The sequence below is a fragment of the Oryx dammah genome, unplaced genomic scaffold, assembly GCF_014754425.2.
Source record: "Oryx dammah isolate SB20612 unplaced genomic scaffold, SCBI_Odam_1.1 HiC_scaffold_26, whole genome shotgun sequence".
In the NCBI taxonomy this organism is placed as follows: Eukaryota; Metazoa; Chordata; class Mammalia; order Artiodactyla; family Bovidae; genus Oryx; species Oryx dammah.
This window is the reverse complement of record NW_024070210.1, coordinates 38,968,194-38,982,204: the sequence shown is the minus strand read 5'-3', so window position 1 is coordinate 38,982,204 and position 14,011 is coordinate 38,968,194.

Sequence of the window (14,011 nt, the reverse complement as noted above, 5' to 3'; positions counted from 1 at the left end):
GAAATCCCAGGGTTGATCTCCTTCAGAATGGACTGGTTGGATCTCCTTGCAGTCCAAGGGATTCTCAAGAGTCTTCTCCAACACCACAGTTCAAAAGCATCAATTCTTCGGCGCTCAGCCTTCTTCACAGTCCAACTCTCACATCCATACATGACTAATGGAAAAAACCATAGACTTGTTACAGCTATGTAAAATATCTAAATTATTAGACAGAGCTTAGCTTTGTTTAGTTACCTCTATTTTTTACTTTTCTGAAAAATTGTGGCTTTAGATGAAACCAAGCAGGATAGCTGTATGAAGCTAACATCAGAAAAAGAAAAAGAAAAAAAAAAAATGGGGCACAGAAAGGAGGGAAATTCTGAACTATATGCCCAGTGACCATCACTGTCCTCTGGTCAGTGTGACCCTTTTACTCCTGGTTCAGCACATGGAATATAAGGGCAGGGTTACTCTTGAGTCTAGAAAATAACCATGGCCCTCATGGGATTTAGGCCCTCGTTGCCTCTGTGAGCTCGCATATGTGAATGAGATGTGACCAGCCTTGTTATCAAAGATGTTTTTAGCAAAGGTGACAGAAAACTATGGGGATCTTTTAACAAAGAGTTTTTTCCTTTTTAATTTTAACAGTTAAAAAAAATTAATATCCCTGGTTGATTTAAAAAAACTCATTTATTTTTCCTCTTTAAACTTACAATTATACTCAATTTAAATAATTTTTAAAAAAATTATTCTAAAAATCTGCACATTGGAGTAAAAGACAGGCCCATATGCTATTGTTCTAAACTACCCTGCAGCAGTTTAACCCATCAGTCTTGTTCGCACACCACAGGGAGTAACACAAGGTCTCATGCCTGATTGAAAATCCCAGCACAGGGACTGCCAAAGGCTCTACTATTAAGTAGATACTTTGCCTTCCGTATTTCCAGGAGTCCCTTCCATGCTCTTCCTTTCACCACTCTTCTCTTCTTGGCTTCATCCTGAACAGAAACCAAAGTTCAGACTCTTGCTATCACCAAATCCTTCAAGCAGCTCCTGCCATGAGAATAAAATTTGCCCTTGACAAAGCTGTGTTTTTGAGAATTTGGAGAAAAAAAAATCCTATTTCAACATTGGATATCAGTATTAGACTCCAAAATATATTCCAAATCCATGAAAGAGATAAAAATGAAAGTATTGCTTTAAAAGGGAAAATAAAATTGTTATCTGATCTCTGAAAGAGATGGATTTCTCACTTTTGAAGCAAAAGGAACAATAATATAGGGAAAGACTGACCAAAGTATATTTAAAATATACTTGAGATGCAAAACTTCATTAAAGTGTAAAATAATGAAACAAGTTAAATTATTTGCATCAAGTATAGCATTCAAAATTGTACTGAGCTTTGTGTGCAAATGGTATTCAAATCTAGAAAAACAAAGAAAAATATTCACCATGTAGGCAATAATCCAAGAATGTGGACAAAGCAGTCACACTAGAGAAAATACAAATAGAAAACAAATATATAAGGAAAGTATTTCCATCCTCCTGCATGGTAGGAAAATAGAAATAATGTTGACAGTGCTTTCCTATGACTTTTGTACACAACTGAGAGCACTGTTAACTGATATAAACTATTTGGAAAATAATGCAACATAGAGATAATCCTCTCCTTTGACCTAGTAATCTCTTTTCTGGGAATTTATCCTAAAGAATTAATCCAGCAGGTGCTAAATCCAAATGAATTAAAATATTTTTTGTGGTATTTTATAAAATGAAGCAAAAACAAATAGCAGCAAAATACTAAAAACCACCAAAATATTCAATAATAACAGAATAATTTATTAATTATGGAACCTCAGAAGATGATTTAGTAAGCCACTAAAATGATAATTACAAAGGCTATGTAACTAAGAGAAACAAATTCCAATAGATTCACAGTATTTCATCACTATACTGTTATTGCCTTCTGAGGATGTGGAATTTATTCTGGGGATGGCAGATTGTAGCTGAATACCTGGATGGTGTTGTAGAGTAGTGGGGAAGGGAGGGATGAAAGGACCTGGATGTTCTATACAATTGAGGAGAGAGAACCAGATGTTTGCAGGGAAATTCAGAAGTTGCAGAAAGTTGCCAGAGGAGAGCTGCATGGGAGTGGGGCCAACACACAGAAATGTCCTAAAGGAGATGGAATTGCCAAGAAGGGATTTCAGAGAATAAAATATGCAATTTGTGTTTTAGATTTTTTTTTTTTTTACTATTGTTGCAGTGTTAACACTTCTCTCTCTCCCTGTCAAGAGTCTGCATTGTTTCCTAATGATTTATGAGGATAAATTCTTCAGGAACTCCATAATTGAAGTAATGAGTGGCTAAAACAAGAGGTCTAAAGCTGTTTCAGACTGTAATATTGTTGTAGTCTTGGTCAGCTTTCTAAGCCTCTTTGGGCTTTACCTTCCTCATCTATAAAATCCAGATAGTAGCCTGTCTTCTTTCAAAGGGTTTCTGTGCTAATTAAGCTGCTTAATATGGATAAAGCACTTAGAACAGCACAAGTAGTAAGCCCTCAATAAAAATTTGTTATCATCAGTCATCATCATCATCACCATCACAGTTCAGAACAGAGATGGGTTAGGAAAATTCAGGATCCAGGTGACAAAAGTTGTAATTAGAACTGTGGGCCTATAGAAAACATTTCATAGATGTCTGATGTATTTAGACTTCACTTAGAGATGTTTGATAAGTGACCATTTAAAGCAAAGGGAACAATTAGATTACCAAGTTGAACCAAGATCAAAGGGGAAAAATTTCAAAAGTTGAGCAAAAATTTAAATATGAGAGGCAATGAGTTAGGAAAAAATATTATTTAATCATAAAAGATCATGGATTCAGCTATATACACTTATCAGATATCTATATAAAATACAGATATAGATATATTATATATATATATATATTCTTTTTCATTATAGGTTATATTACAAGGTGTGGAATACTGTTCCCTCTGTTACATTGGTTGGTTACACAGTAAATCCTTGTTGCTTGAATATTTTATGTATCAGTTCAGTTCAGTTCAGTCGAACAGTCATGTCCAACTCTTTGCGACCCCATGAATCGCAGCACGCCAGGGCTCCCTGTCCATCACCAGCTCCCAGAGTTCACTCAAACTCACGTCCATCAAGTCGGTGATGCCATCCAGCCATCTCATCCTCTGTCATCCCCTTCTCCTCCTGCCCCCAATCCCTCCCAGCATCAGAGTCTTTTCCAATGAGTCAACTCTTCGCATGAGGTGGCCAAAGTACTGGAGTTTCAGCTTCATCATCATTCCCTCCCAAGAAAGCCCAGGGCTGATCTCCTTCAGAATGGACTGGTTGGATCTCCTTGCAGTCCAAGGGACTCTCAAGAGTCTTCTCCAACACCACAGTTCAAAAGCATCAATTCTTCAGCGCTCAGCTTTCTTCACAATCCAACTCTCATATAGTAGTTTTTAATCTGTTAATCCCATACCCTTAATTTATCCTTCTTCCCCTCCCTTTCCCCTTTGGTATACTTAAATTTGTGTTCTATGTCTGTGAGTCTGTTTCTGTTTTGTATATAGATTCATTTGTATTATTTTTTAGATTCCAAATGTCAGTGACATCATATAATATTTGTTTTTCTCTGTAGGAGTTACATCATTTATTGTAAAATTCGCTTGGTCTATCTATGTTGCTGCAAATGAGCAATATTTCATTCTTTTCCATGGCTGACTAATATTCCCCATATATATATACACACCTCATCTTCTTAAACTAGTCATATGTTGATGGATATTTGGGTTAACCCATATCTCAGTTATTGTAAATAGTGCTGCTGTGAACATTGGGGAGCTTCCCTGGTGGCTGAGAGGTTAAAGCCTCTGCCGCATTGCAGTCTGCCTGCAATATGGGAGACCTGGGTTCGATCCCTGGATCAGGAAGATCCCCTGGAGAAGGAAATGGCAACCCACTCCAGTATTCTTGCCTGGGTAGGCTACAGTCCACAGGGTCACAAAGTGGGGTGCATGTATCTTTTCAAGTTAGAGTTTCGCTTCTTCTGGATATATATCTAGGAGTGGGATTGCTGGATAATAGGGTAACTCTATTTTTACTTGTTAAAGGAACTCCATACTGTTTTCCACAGTGGCTTTATCAATTTACATTCCCACCAACAAACAGTATACTAGGATTCCCTTTTCTTGACACCCTCTCTAGCATTTATTATTTGTAGAAATTTTGATGATAGCCATTTAGACCAATGTGAGGTAATACTTCATAGATCTTGAAAGTTGCTTTCCTTTCCTTTTTTTTTATTTGTCTTTCTGCCCACACTTGATTGGATGATTCCCATTATTCTATGTTCTAAATCACTTATTAATTCTTCTCCATTATTTAGTCTGCTGTTCATTGCTTTTTAGATGAATTTTTACCTTGGCAACTGAGTTGTCTAATTTTGATTGGTTCATCTTTATAGTTTTTAGTTCCTTCTTAAAATGATCTGTATTTCTATTGATAATCTTTCTTAATTCCTTTAGCATTTTCATTACCTCCTTTTCAAATACAGGGTCTGATAGACTGGAGAGGCCTGTTTCATTGTTTGTTCTTTTAGGGGACTTCTCTTGTTTTTTTGATTGGGAGTAGTTCCTATGCTTTTTCATTTTACTTAAATTTCTCTGTCTCTATTAATTTAGGAGAAACTGTTATCTACTGTGGTCTTGAAGTGCTGTTTTTATGTGGGATCATCCCTGTATACTATTTGAGTCCCATATTTTTGGTGCCAGGGCTGGCTTGGGTATGGATGCCTGCCATGTCTTTCTTTAAGGTGTGTTGGCCACTGTCTCTTTGATAAGGGTGTGATTGATGTTGTGGTGACCAGAGCCTTCCCTGGATGTTTAGAGGAATCCTCATTTCTTCATGGCTGTCATCTTGCCAGGGTGAAACCCCACTCTTTAAGGTTGGGTTCGATAAGGCTCCATTGCCCTTAAGTGTGTGCTCTGTCCTGAAGGAGGTGATGCTGAAGCAAGTGAGGCCCATCTGGTCACAGTGAACACATGCACTGGCCAGAAGGTGCTGTGGTTCTGCCTCAAAGTTGCCAAAAGTCGCATTTCTTTCTGTATTATGTTTGTTCCAGACCTAGTGCTAGGCTGTTGCTGGGTGCCAGGAATTGAGGTGGTTGTCTGCCATCTGAGAGCTATCCTGTCTCTACAGTAGGGCCCTCCAATGGCTGTCTACCCCAGATCTCACTCCGTGCTGCCTTATGAGATGGAACTTGAGTACTCTTCTTGGGAAAGAAACCACTGCATACTCCTGCCCGGGGGCTGTCTGTTGGAGATGTGCAGTTCTATTGTTGTAGCCCTGCGTTCCGGGAAACAAACTCACTCAGGAGGACAACGCAGACAGTGGAGTGCAGTTTATTACACTGGCGGGCCACAGACAGTCTCCTCTTAGCCAAGGACCCCGACCAGTTTTTGTGTGAAAACCTTATATACCCTAAGTGTACGTGCTAAAACCCACCTCTCCAAATTCTCTGAAACTAGTCTGAATAAAGGAAAAGAAAGATACAGTGAAAGTTAAACCATGATTAGTATGCCTTAAACCCACGATTCGTATGCCTTAAGCCTAGGTAGTTAATAGTGGACAATTATCAATAGGCCTGTGGTCATACCCCAATAAGCATAATATAATTTATGATTCTATTCAGTTACCCAGATAATTAGGGTATTCTTTTAAAGGTGATGGAGAGTTTAGGTACAAGCCCTGGGGCTCTACCATCCAGTGGTCTGGTTTTCCAGTTGGTATGTTGTTTCCATAGATTACTGAGCATATAGCTCAAAGTCCACAGTCCGGCCCAAGATGGAGTCCTGCTTTCGAGATGGAGCCCATTCTGTCTGTTTCCTTCTTCAGTATGACGCTGCCTCAGTTTGCTTACCAACAAACTCAGTTTGCTTGCCAACAAAGTCTACTGCTCCCTGACCTACCCCTGCTGTGGGAGTACTGACAGTGGACTCTGATATCCACCCTGCCCCTGCATGCTCTGAGCACCCTTACCTAACCCACTGCTGCTGAGGCCGTGCCCAGCTGTGAGCTTGAGACAGTGGGGCTCCTATGGCGGCCCCCTACCCACCGCCCTGTGCACACTCACAATGGGCTCTCAGGGTAGGCCCTCGTCCATTGTAAGCCCTTGGGGATGTTGCACACAGCTAGACAGATCGTCTCCCAGGGTCCATCCCCTGAAGCCCAAGTGAGGCACCTAGATGCCTCACATACTGGCAGCCCTGCTCAGGGCATGTTTTGGGCTGGGAAGTGCTTCAAGGTGGCAGCTGTCAGTGCTGGTCTTCTTTTGTCCTGGTTGCTAGCAAGCCAGCACAGTCCCATTCCTCAGGAGCAGAGTCCAGGCTCCTCTCTCTCCTCTGTCTGTCCTAGTAGACCTCCCAGAAGGCAAAGGGATTTCCTAGGACAAGGAGCCACCCATCCGGACCTTTCCTCTTTCACAGCTCTCTCCCAGAGGTGCCAGTCCTGTGCTGATGCCCTTTTCTGTCCTACCTGGTTACACGAGACCTTTCTTGTAGCTTTAGTTATATAAAAGGTCTTTCTGCTAGTTTTCAGTTGGTGTTCTGTGAGAATTGTTCCACATGTAGATGTATTTTTGATGTTTTTGTGGGGAGATTTGAGCTCTACATCCTCCTATTCCTCCATCATGATCTCTTTCCTAAAACTTTACATTTTAACTTAATCTAATTGTGGAAGAGCAAGTTACCAGAAATCTGATCATTCAGAAGGCTAATTGGTAATGCTAGGATGTCAATCTGAAATTTTCACAGAATTATGAGAAAATATCTACAGCTATTCTATTAAAGAGAAAAATAAAAAGTTATTTTAGCTTGAATTTTAGTATCTTTCAAATTTGAAACATTAGAGGGCTTAATGTTATGGAGAAAGAAAGGAGACATTATTATAAGATGACATGAATATATGATTATGATATAAATTTCAATTTGTCTCATTTAATGTTACTTTAAAAAATTCTGCATTATATATATATATTTTTAGATGTCTATATTATATATATTTAGTTTTTAATAAAAATATAACTATACAGAAGAAATTATTAATCTAATTTTTTAATTTAATTTCAATATAGAGCTTATGCCATAATCCAGGTAGCACCATTTACTGGTTGGGAGCTTACGTGGACAGCGGGGACAAATACCTTTTAGGTATTTGTTTCAAATTCAAAACTATTATGCAAGTGAAGTATTCTTAGGCATAATTTTAATTAGTTAATGAACACAGAAATATGTTCTCATATCTGGAAATAAGGCTGAAAAGGTTGAAGATGGGCTGGATTCAAATGTGTTTAGAGGTGGCTAGATTAAAGGTCCTGGGTCCAGTCCAGGTGAATAATTCATACCCACATAGATACACCATAACTCCAATTGCCTAGCCCATGGACCCCAGTGTCCATCACTTTTCCACTAATGACCACATATATCCCTGATGATGATTATTAACGTTCAGAAGAATTACATCTGTGATGTGCCTATCTCTGAGCATATCTCGGAGCAACAGGTAAAAATATTTTAAGAGCTGCTGACTGGTTCTTAAATTATGCTGCTATGTACAGGTCTGTTATGGATGAATGGGAGAAAAAAGAGGTAGAGCTGTAGAAAACTTACAGTGAATTTCAAATAATTCCCAAACTAGCTTATGCGTTTAATGTATCCATCCACCTAATCATCCATCATGCATGATTAGTAGACATTTTGTCTTGTCAAAGAAAAAAAAAAGCATCCATAAAACATTCGGTCCATGCCAAAAGGTCCTTGATATTTGGTCTTCCCCAAAATATCAAATATCCCAGAGTTGGACACAACTTAGTGACTAAGTGACAACAACAACAAAATATCAAAAGAAATGTGGTCTAAATTATTTTTGATATTTGATCACATTTGAGCCTGTTCATAGCATCCATGGAGACTGTTGGTCCACACCAAAAGATCCTTGATATTTATTTGATCCAGTCCAAAACCATTTTGGGTGAACCAAATATGCTCATGGACATTTTGGCATGGGTCAGATTTCAAACTCCTTGTGTCATGGACCAGATGTCTTATGGACATTTTGGACAAGACCAAATATTCTACAAGGGTCATGCACAGAAACTTTGTCCTTCCTTCAGCTATCCCCAAACATGTCCTCAACTCCAAAAAAAAAAAGTGAACTGCTAATAAGCAAATGCTGCAGGAAAAGAACACCTAGCTCCAAGTCAAGCTATTCAAGCTGTGAGATGCTGACCTGAGTTGGTGCAGGATCATATGTGAGTTGTTGGTGTTTCTATGTTTGTTCCACTTTGCAAGAAAGGGTCACTTGGCTTCATGGCTCCAAGTAAAGCCAAAAGACATTTTTTACCAATGGTATCTCAGGAAATGTCATACCAGGGGTTTTCCTACAAAGGAACTGCAATGCAGACACATGTGGGAGTATTTCTAAGATAAGATTATGCCCTTGGTAGTTTGAAGTCAGTGAAAAAGAGGAAAGTTAACTTCCATTTACTCACTTCCAGAACCCTCTCTAGATATGTGTGAACCTTTCTGTGTATTTGATTTCATCCCTATCCCCTTCCAAGCATATCCCAGAAGGGATGCTGTCTTGGTAAACAGCTCATTGATCTAAGATATGAACATTTTATCTCTGTCCAGCAGAAGACTGGACACCCAGGGTAAGGTTGGCTTAGTGATAAGACCAGTTACGTGTTTTTTCCACTTAAGAGCCTGCACACCCTCCCTCCATCTCTAACACACACATAGAACTTCCATTGTGGATGAATTTCCCTTGCTGATGGTAGGAACTTGTGGAGAGAGACCAGAGGGGTTGCAATTTCTATTTCCACCTTCTGATCAAATCCTGATCCCAGCACTTTGCATAGCTAGGGCACAGGCATGCAATGCACCCTGGGGCATGAAACTGATTGCTCAACTGGAAATGTATTGAAAAGAAAGAAAAAAGAAATGAGCATATTAAATGCATTTTGGTCTGGGTTTTGTCTTACCGTGTAGAAGGTTCAGAGCCTGCTGGGTTTCCAAAGCTTTGTATAAACTAAATATTACAAGAAACAGTGCATCGCAGCAGTCATTACTCAGTGCAGTTTCTCTTTTTATGCAGTAGAAAAGACTTGTCACTCCATACATCATTTACAACTTGCTGCAGTGACTCCTCAGATTTCAGAAATACTGTGTATTGTGAATAAAAACATAAGGAAGAAAGTGGTTTATACTATAGGATTTTGCTCACCTAGCATCTCTAAGTATAATGGATCTGATGCCAATAGCAGGAAATATGAACTGAAACAAATGCCAAGAAAATTTAGAATTACAGAAAGAGTATGTGCTCATGTGTTTTTTCTTTTAGTGATGATTTTTTCATTTTATGTTTAAAATATTATAAAGGAATACAGACATTGTTAATTGCTTTTCATAACTTACAAAACTCTGACACCTAACAAGAAGTCAGCCCTCTGTTCCTCGAAAGCACAGCTTAGAACAGAGAAAGACAAAAAAAAAAAAAAAAAGCCAGGAGACAGATTTCCCAGAACCAGCTCCCTCAACCTACTACTTTGCTCCCTAGAAAAGCCATTGACCACCATAGGAGATTGATGGAGTCTTACAACACATTCACTGCTATTGTTTATATGAATAGCTGTCTTCCAGCCTTAAACAAATTAGAAACATTAATTTGAGAGAGTGGAAGAAAGGAAGGAAAGGAAAAGAAAAAGAATGGGAAGACAGTACTTTCAGCAGGCACTCTGGTACGATGGCTCAACTGAAAACTGCCTGTCCACAGGGGAGGAGCCAGAGAAACTTAAAAGGAGAAATGGAACTGCTTGAGGCCATTTAATGCAGAGGAAAGAAATCTTACATGTGTCAAGAGTCTCTAAAGGCATCAATTTATAGAGTACAGCAAAATCATTGATGCTCTTCCTGTGGTATCATTGAGGGTAGGGGGGCCTGTTCACTACGTTTTGTTTTAGAAAGTCGAGGGATATAGAATAAACTTTACAGAGACTTTTTTATAATGATATTTCAATTTTCAAAGGGATTTTGTACTTGAGATAGTTACATGTAAATTCTCTTTACGTAAAAACGTTTCCCTCAGTAACAATGCCAAATAAATGAAGGATTACTGAGTATGTTAGTTTGGTGAATACACTGTAATTATATCCCCTTTAATTAAGATAAGCATTTAACAAATCACTGATCTGCATTTATTAACCAGTGTTGATGAGTAAGTGTTGGATGGCGTAGGGAGTCATCATATCATGAAGTTTATACCTGGAGCTTTGTGTAACCTCCAAAAGTTTCTTTTGTCTTGAAGAGCATATGTCCTCTAGAGGTTTAGCCCTTTGTTCCCCCATACAGTTCTGTGCCCTCACACATTCATAGATGTATTTTTGTTCCTAAAATCTGCATTCATCTCTGAGTGGACTTTATTAAAACTTTAGTAAATTTTGTCTCACTTCTGAGACACCACTTCAGTAGAAATGGATGTGGTAGATTTCATTCTACATTCCACCACTACTACATGTAGATATTGTCTACATAATTGACTCCTCACATTTGATCCCTGTGAACAAATTCCCGAGGAATAAAACCAAAAAATTACGTCCCTCTAGGAAAATATACTGGAGAAGGCAATGGCTTAGAGACATTGACGCTCTGCTTGATTACCCCAAAAATATTTCCTGCGGTATAACAAGTGATCCACATAAGGTAGGTGAGTTATGGGGAAATAATTTTAATCTGTATTTCAAAAATTCAAAATAGAGATTGTGATCTTTAGAGAAACTTGTTTTATTTAATTTTCACCTTCTGTGCACTTTTTCAGGGGGTGAAATTTATCAAAGCTAAAATATAACTTCACATCATATGTATTCATAGCAGGGCCTCCCAGGTGGCACTACTGGTAAAGAACCCACCTGCCAATGCAGGAGACGTAAGAGACAGGGGTTTGATCCCTGGGTGGAGAAGATCCTCTGGAGGAGGGCATTGCAACCCACTCCAGTATTCTTGCCTGGAGAATCCCATGGACAGAGGATCCTGGCAGGCTACAGTCCATAGGGTTGCACAGAATTGGGCATGATTCAAATGACTTAGCACACACACACATATTCATAACATGTATATTGAATTTATATGTAGCATATGTTTTATTTATATTTTATGTATATGTCACATTTACATTTTAGTGTATTGATTTGTTATATCTCTTGACAAAAATGGATCAATAGCTCCAAAAATTGTTTACTGAAGCATAAAAACATGATAGAGGAAGGGACACTAAACACTGACCCATCTGAATATTCTTGTTAGTAGAATAAAAAATGGGACTTCAGTGGTAGTATAAACATGTGTTTATATTTATATAACTGAATGTTTAATTGCAATGATTTCACAAAATAAGCCAAATAAAAATAGAATTATAAATTATAGTATTGGATTTGGTTAGACCATTAAATAATGTTCTTGGTCTACAATGATTTAATTGTTAATAAAATTTAACAACTGGTAACATAAAGTCATTGAACTTTTCTCTTAATTTTTAAGTAATGACAAGATTTTCCATACATATAATAAAAAGTATTTTAGTATAAATTTGATCATATATTAGCACTGAAGAGCACAAATGACATAAACAGTATCTAAAATTACATTCCTCGGAGTAAAAGGAAATACAAATGACCTTTACTGTTGTGAGAAGTTTGTAAGATAACTGCAAATTAATGACAAATAATATGCCAGAAATATAAGTCCCTGGAAAAATTGATCTAAAAAATTGTACTACTGAATGTCAATGATATCATAAGAATGTAAAAAAAAAAAGATTAAACTGTGTATGACTTGTAGTATTAATATGCATGTGTAGTGTGCATGTCTATGTTGTGTGTGCATTATCTGTGTGTGGGGTGGGTGTATTCCAGCAAATATTTATTACAATTGCTTAGAATTATATATGTGTAATATATATATATTTGAGATTGCATCTATCAATATGTGTAACACACACACACACACACACACACACACATATATATATATAATGCAATCTCAAAATGTTTTTGAGATTGCACCATGAGAAATGCTGGACTGGATGAAGCATAAGCTGGAATCAAGATTGCCAGGAGAAATATCAATAACCTCAGATATGCAGATGACACCACCCTTATGGCAGAAAGCGAAGAACTAAAGAACCTCTTGATGGAAGTGAAAGAGGAGAGTGAAAGAGCTGGCTTAAAATTCAACATTCAGAAAACTAAGATCATGGCATCTGGTCCTATCACTTCATGGCAAATAGATGGGGAAACAGTGGAAACAGTGACAGATTTTATTTTGGGGGGGCTCCAAAATCACTGTAGATGGTGACTACAGCCATGAAATTAAAAGACAATTGCTCCTTAGAACAAAAGTCATGAGCAACCTAGACAGCATATTAAAAAGCAGGGACATTACTTTACCAACAAGGTCCATCTTGTCAAAGCTATGGTTTTTCCAGTAGTCATGTATGGATGTGAGAGCTGGACTATAAAGAAAGCTGAGTGCAGAAGAAATGATGCTTTTAACTGTGGTGCTGGAAAAGACTCTTGAGAGTCCCTTGGACAGCAAGGAGATCTAACCAGTCCATCCTAAAGGAAATCAGTCCTGAATGTTCATTGGAAGGACTGATGTTGAAGCTGAAACTACACTACTTTGGCCACCTGATGCAAAGAACTGACTCATTTGAAAAGACCCTGATGCTGAGAAAGATTGAAGGCGGAAGGAGAAGGGGACGACAGAGGAGGAGACGGTTGGATGGCATCACCGACTTGATGGACATGAGTTTGAGCAGGCTCCTGGAGTTGGTGATGGACTGGGAAGCCTGGTGTGCTGCAGTCCATGGGGTCGCAAAGAGTCAGATACGACTGAGCAAGTGAACTGAACTGATACATGTGTAGGATATCATCTTTGAGCACAGGTACAGAGCACATAGAAAGAACACATGCTTTGTTCTCTTTTTCGCCAAACTCACAGGAATGCAGAAAAGAATGTTTGTTTTGAAGCAGTTTATGATTATTTTGTGAGGTTTGATAGAGATAGGAAGAGGTACCTTTGGAACATGGGGAAAGAACATTGACATTTTACAGCAAGGAAAACATGTGACACAGACAAAGAAGCTGTCTATGAAAATCAAACCAAACATTATTCACTCAAAGAGAATAGATGGTGATCAATAATATTCTTAATTCATTTTTCTAGAGTAACATTGACAAAAAGAACTTTCCGCAGTGATGAAAATGGTTTTTTATTTGATCTGTCAATTATGTCCTGGACATATATTGCTGTTGAGGACTTGAAATGTGGATAGTGTAACTGAGAAATTCTAATTTTGTTTACCTTTCCTTTAAATTTAAATGTCCACATATGTATAATGGCTACAGTATTGGACAGCACATTTCTCTAAAATAGGAAACATATTGAATATGATGAAATCACAGCTACAGTGAGTCTGTCTTTTCATTATGCCGTGTGAGTGGACTGCAAGTCAAAAGCTGCTTTTCTACCCAACCTCCCTTGCTCTAGAAGAGTAAAGATTTGAGTTGCTGAGTTAATAAAATAAAATAAAAATTTCTTTATGGCACTGATAATACTAGTAAAGAGAGTTTGTATAACTTGAAGAGGCCTACTCAAATAACATATTTCAAGGATATACTCAATATCTTGAACAGTCTGACCCTAAACATTCAAGGGAAATATGATTATTGAGGACAGTGTCAGGATTTCTTTTGGAAACCAAAGGATGGTATGAATAGCTTTCCTTCAAAGGATTTAACTTTTCCCTTAATGCTTGTTTTCACTTGTTGAAGATAGAAATTGATAAAGTATTACTGAGTTTATTATTTCTCATCTAAAAGAGGAAATAATTTTTGGCACCCACAGCAATGAGAGTAGATGAGGGAATTGATTGCTGCTTTTGTCCAAGTTGAAATATTC